This window comes from Lonchura striata, chromosome 4 (assembly GCF_050655825.1).
Source record: "Lonchura striata isolate lonStrDom1 chromosome 4, ASM5065582v1, whole genome shotgun sequence".
Classification (NCBI taxonomy): domain Eukaryota; kingdom Metazoa; phylum Chordata; class Aves; order Passeriformes; family Estrildidae; genus Lonchura; species Lonchura striata.
In genome coordinates, this window is record NC_140706.1 from 49,457,297 (window position 1) to 49,463,279 (window position 5,983).

Genomic DNA, 5,983 nt, shown 5'->3' on the forward strand with positions numbered 1-5,983 from the left:
GAAGGCCTGTTTCTTTTTCCTGGTACAACACACACTGGCCACAAGAACTGCAAAGCTTATGGCTTTAGCACATTGCCCCCAAACCAATTACTACAGGGAGATGAACGAGCTTCTTACTGCTCCAAAAAAGAGCCTTATTTCCACCTGTTAAACAATATCTCTACCAGGATAGTGCAGACAGAAGAGCAGACAGACTATATTTAAATCAATCAAAACTTTATTTAAATTGAATTCAGCAAAAATGAAACTATATAGAGGAAGAACTATATACATAAAGAAACAAGTCTCTACACTGCCTATTGTCCAAGATCTATCTCAGTCTGTCCTGAGAAGCAGAAGCACTCATAAATAAATGGTATGGTATAGTTCTGGAGTAAGTTCCATTCTGCAGGTTGGGCACATGTGAGCGGCCTCCAGGGCAATCGGGAGGCATCTACTGCAGAAGACATGGCCACACAGGGTTGCCACAAGCTGTCGTCCACGTTGAGTAAACTGGAAGAAAGAAAATCACAACATTTATTGTGAGGAAAGAATTTGAGTCTGCTGCCCTATTGGCACCAGGCAAATGAGACTTTGAACATATGGAATCAGTTAGAATTACAAGGGACCCACAGATCTGCCAGTGCCATCTTGGCAAGGGCTTCTGCCTCTACATTCACCAAGAAGTGACTTGTGGAGCTTCACAGCAAGGGCTGTGCTTCCAGCCAGCTGCCCACAGCATCCCACATCATCCGACTGACTTGTGCAGCTCCCCACTTCTGGCTTTCTCCTCCCACAAAGCAGAAATGACAACAACAGGTGGATCCTTACCTCCGAGTAAAATTCCATGCAAATCGGACACCTAACAACAACTCCTTGCTGTGCACTAGAGGAAACAGAACTAGAAAGAACATGCAGCTGTTAATATGACCACACTTCAGTGGTTATTGATATATAAAAGCTCACATATTCATACAACTGCACTGACTAGCCATGACACATTTCCTTTGAAGAACCCTGCTGTCTTTAAGGCTCTGTTTGCTGCATTTAATGAGGATTTCGGGTCTCCCATCTCCCCTGCCCTGAGGGAAAGGATGTCCTGGTTTTCACTGGGAGAATGGTGCAGTCAGTCACCCTGCTCTGGGCTTTGAAATAGCAGCAGTCTCTAGCACGGGCCAGTTTGTGTATGGCAACCTTGACTTCCAGCAGGTCTATTCACCCCAGAATATTCATTCCAGGTCCCAGTTTTAAACTACAGAGTAATACAGCTCTGGCAAGATCCAGCCCTGGGAAGGAGCCTTTGGTCAATTTTAAATGCTGCAGCACTGAGCTATTTCGGCCTTAACTAAACAGAACAGTTACATTCAGTAACTGAGAAGCTTGAGACTGGAGGGACAAAGTATTCCTGTTTTATATTAACCAGGGGTTGGGATTTGTTCACCTACAGACTTAACAATCAAAACTTAAGTATCTACAAATTCATTGGCAAAATGCCAAATTAAGGTTTAGAATCGTAGAAGCCCTTTAGGTGGCATGTTTAAGACCTGACACCTAAAAGTTCCATACTCAAGTTATGTCCTACATTGCCTTTCCTAAAGCCTCAAAGCTGTGTCTTTCCCCCACCCCAAAAAAAACACTTTGAAAACCTTATACCATAATTATAATATTCTTTGTCCTCCCTAGTGACAAAGACACTTGCTCAAAATTAATCACTGTAATGAACTGTATCTTTCTTATCCTGATGGAGTGCTCCTACAGCAGGACTTTCCTGTTCCTCTGCAGAATGGGAATTTTACTGTGCAGGCACCCAACTTGAACTGCAAGATTTCCATCACAGAAGCAAGTAAATCAGGGCCTGTGACATCCAGCATTGGCCATAAAAGCACGACCTCCACAACTGCCTGTGTGTAAGTCTACCTTGGGAAGAAGGGCTCCAGCTCCAGGAGAAAGGCAACCAGCTGGCACCGTTCCAGCAGGGAATTTTTGTTGGAATTTGCCCAGCTGCTGCCTGCTGGCCCCCTGATGCCAAGCCCCAGTGATTACAATGGAAGCATTTCCATATCTAACATCACTACTACAGCTTGTCAGAAAAAGCAAATGCAATACTGAGCTTTGGCCTGTGACCAATCCCCATTCCTTGCCATACCCCCACACTCATCTCTAAGGCTCTATGCAAAGATGCACATCTGTTTTGGGCTGCTTTTTTCTCCCAAAATTCAAATAGTATCATGTGATCATCCTGCAACATGGCAGAAGGAGGGAAATAAGTAGAGTAGGGAAGGCGTCAAAGATAAATCAGGCATAGCAGTATTACTAAGTCCTACACAGAAAAGAAAGGAAGGCACAGAATTCTGTGTGTGGTGGGGCATGAGGCATACATACTCTGAACTCTGAGTGTCCTCCTCCTCTGCTCCCTGTTCTGCAGGGGCTGAGTCAGCCACAGGTGCATCATTAGCTCCTGTTCCATTACCAGAGCCATCCACCTGTTCCTGGCTGTTCAGCGTAACATTTCTCCTTTCCTGTCCATACACTGTAATTTCATTTTCAGAAGTTAGATCTATTGTTCTTTCTGTCCCTGGAGCTACCCTTGAAATAAGTTATATAAATAGTCAGTAATGGTTCCTATTTTAAATGGACTCTGTTCAGCCAAGTTAAAAACAATCCTAAACAAACTACTTTCCCAAATAGTAAGGATGAACCCTTCCAGACATTGTGACTACTCTGCTACAAACCAACACACTTGGTCTATTAAAGCACAGTCCTTTGTTTTTTGCTAAAGGCAGTTTCAATCCCTGCTTCTTGAGTTTCTTGAAAACAAAAAAAACCAAAAGCAAACAAATTAGAAAAAAAAGAATCCCAAAAATAACAGTTATGTTTAAGACAACTCCATTATCAACTGTGAAACATCAACTCACCTTCAAGAAGCTTCCATCGATGCACATGGGAAGGGAGAGAAAAGAAGATACAATTAGATTTGGTGAGCCCCCCTGGTGCTGCACACAAACCCCAGCTCAGAAAGCAGTTACAGCAGAGGAGGGGAGCAAGGGTAGGGCATCACCCTCGAACTTTGCCTAAGAGCATTCAAAGCAGTAGCACAAAGAGCCGCTGCCCTGAAGAGCAAAGAAGTGGGTGCTGCTGATTCTGCTCTCATTGCTGCAACAGGGTACAAACAGGGGCAGCTTAGGAGCCCCTGAATACCCTCCTCCCCTGTTCCTGTTCCCTAGTTGGATTTGACCTGGCGCTCTTTATTTCCCTCATTCTCCCTCAAAAGGGAAAATTCAAATGTGATATCCATAAACAATCAGTATAAGGTGAAACACTGCTGAAGAAAGGAAGCCACAACAGAAATCTGGGAGCAAAGAATTCCAGTTTGCTCTTCTATTGGCACCAGGAAAACTGGACTTGGACTATGTGCAGTCTGTCACTCAATGCTATAAAACTATAAGGAACACACAGAGCTGCCAGTGCCATTCTGGCAAGGGCTTCTCCCTCTGCGGACACCACCAAGGAGGGACTTGGAGGGATGGGCAAGTTGGAGCTTCCCAGCAAGGGCTGTCCTTTCAGCCAGCTGCCTGTGTCACCCACCTAAAACAACTGAGTTGTGCAGCTTCCCCTCCATTCCCTCCCCTCCCACAAAGTAGAAATTATGAGAACATGTGGATCCCCACCTCTGAGTCCTCATCCTCACTAGTTGGCGGACTGGCAGGACCTGCTTGCTGTGCCCTAGAGGGAAAAGGACCAGAAAGAACATGCAGCCATTAATTCCACTGTCCATCAAGGGTTATTGATACATAAACTGTAAGAGATTGAAACATCCCGTAATCTGATTTAGCAACATCCCAGCCCAGTAACACAATCATTCAAAAAACTTTTATGTACTGCAGTGCAACTCAGGCCATTTTCTCAGAAGTATTCAATATTGTTGAAGAGAGAAGTAAGATTTCCTCTTGACTTTGGTGTTTGCTTTTCTCAAATTAGTTGGTTCTCTTCCAGACAGGCTACTATATGCCAAGTCAAATTTTTTCCCTCAGAATCAAACAGACCCCAAAAGCTTGGAAAAAATGTTTCTACTATATAGTCAAAATTAGGCTGTGAAGAGATATTTTCTGGTACGTACTCATCATTATCACTTTGTTCCTCTTCATAGCTCCCCATCACTAGCACAACTGAATTATCTTCTGCTCTGAAGAATTGTGGCCGTAGCTGCAAATTCCAGCACTGTTGTAATGGAGTAGAAATTGAGGCAATTTAGGAACCACCTGAACACCCTCCTCCACGCTCCCCTGTTTCAGTTCCCTAACTGGACTTGGACTAGAGGTTTGGGTCCTTACCACTGGGTAATAAGGCATCCAAACTCGAGCAACATATACACTGTCTAGCCATCTGCTAAAGAGAACAGAACCAGAAGTACATGCAACATTAACTTCATTGGGCACCAAGGATTACGGAAACACATACGCTGTCAGAAATTGAAACATTCCCTATTCTGATTTAGCAACATCCCAGCCCAACAACACAATCATTCCCAGAGCTTTTATGTACTGCAAGCATTTCAGTATATCTCAAGCCTTATTTAACATATTTAACATTTAATAATTTCTTCATGCACAAAGAAGAATGGCTTCTACTGGATTTTGCTGCTTGATTTTTACATTACTTCTCTGCAGGACACTGTATTCCAGGTCTGATGTTTTGCCACAGAATCAAGCAGAACCCAAAAGCTTAGCAAAACATTAGGTTTACCATATATCAGAAATCAGAGAAACAGTTTCTTTCTCCCATACCCTTGATTATCTCTTGGTTCCTCTCCAGCATCACTTGCAGGTAGCTCAGCTGAATTCTCTGCTGTTCTGAAAAAATATGGGCGCTCCCAGTCCTGCAGTGAGATAGAAATGGAGGCATCTAGGAACCACCTGAACACCTTTCTCCCTGCTCCCTTGTTTCAGTTCCCTAATTTAATTTGGCCTGGAGCTGTTTCTTTCCCTCATTTGCCCCCAAAAGAGCAAATTCTGCTGACACAGCCCTAAATACTTCATGCTGGATGAATAAATCAACATGTGGATCCTCACCTCTGAGTCCTCATTCTCCTCAGCCAGAGGATTAGCAGGACCTGCTGGCCATGCACTAGAGACAACAGAACCAAAAAGAACATGCAGCCATTAATTTCACTGCAAACCAAGAGCTACCAGTACACAAACTGTCAGTTTTTGAAACATTCCTTATTCTGATTTTGCAATATCCATCCCAGCAACACAGTCATCCCAAGAAATTTTATGTACTGCAAGAATTTCAGCATGTGTGAAGCCATCTGGCTAAATGACTTTATGAACAGAGGTTTCTGATGGATTTTCCAGGTTGGGTTTTTTTTTTTTTTTTTCTTTCATTAGTACTTTTCCAGACAGACCACTTTATTCCAGGTCTGAAGTGTTTGCACAGAATGAAGAAGAACCCAAAAGCTTGGTAAAAAAATCAGTTTTACCATAGATCAGAAATTAGAGTTTAGAGAGACATTTTCTCTCTTGCATACCCTTCAACATCTATTGGTTCCTCTTCATCATTGCTTGCCAGTAGATCAGCTGAATTCCCTGATGCACTGGAAACATGTGGGTACTGCTGGTTCTGCTCCCTGTGCTGCAATGGGGTAGAAATGGAGACAGATTAGGAACCCCCTGAACACCCTCCTCCCCTGTTTCAGGTCCCTAACTGGATTTGGGCCTAGAGCTGTTTATTTCCCTCTTTCTCCCTCAAAAGGGAAAATTCAAATGTGATATCCATAAACAATCAGTATAAGGTGAACCACTGCTGAAGAAAGGAAACTGCAACAGGCATTGGAAGGAAAGAATTCCAGTTTGCTCTTCTATTGGCACCAAGCAAACTGGACTTGGACTATGTGCAGTCACTCAATGCTATAGAACTATAAGGAACACACAGAGCTGCCAGTGCCATTCTGGCAAGGGCTTCTCCCTCTGTGGACACCATCAAGAAAGGACTTGGAGGGATGGGC

General features: G+C 43.6%; 1 long non-coding RNA gene across 1 annotated transcript; it reads right to left on the minus strand.

Annotated features, from left to right (window-relative positions):
- Window positions 1–3,411: 3,411 nt before the first annotated feature.
- LOC146767627 (uncharacterized) lies at window positions 3,412–5,736 on the minus strand. The gene is made up of 5 exons (XR_014955268.1): window positions 5,507–5,736; window positions 5,049–5,103; window positions 4,764–4,855; window positions 4,097–4,197; window positions 3,412–3,702 (listed from the first exon to the last, which is right to left on the minus strand). It is a non-coding gene; the product is annotated as an uncharacterized LOC146767627 (long non-coding RNA).
- Window positions 5,737–5,983: the final 247 nt, after the last annotated feature.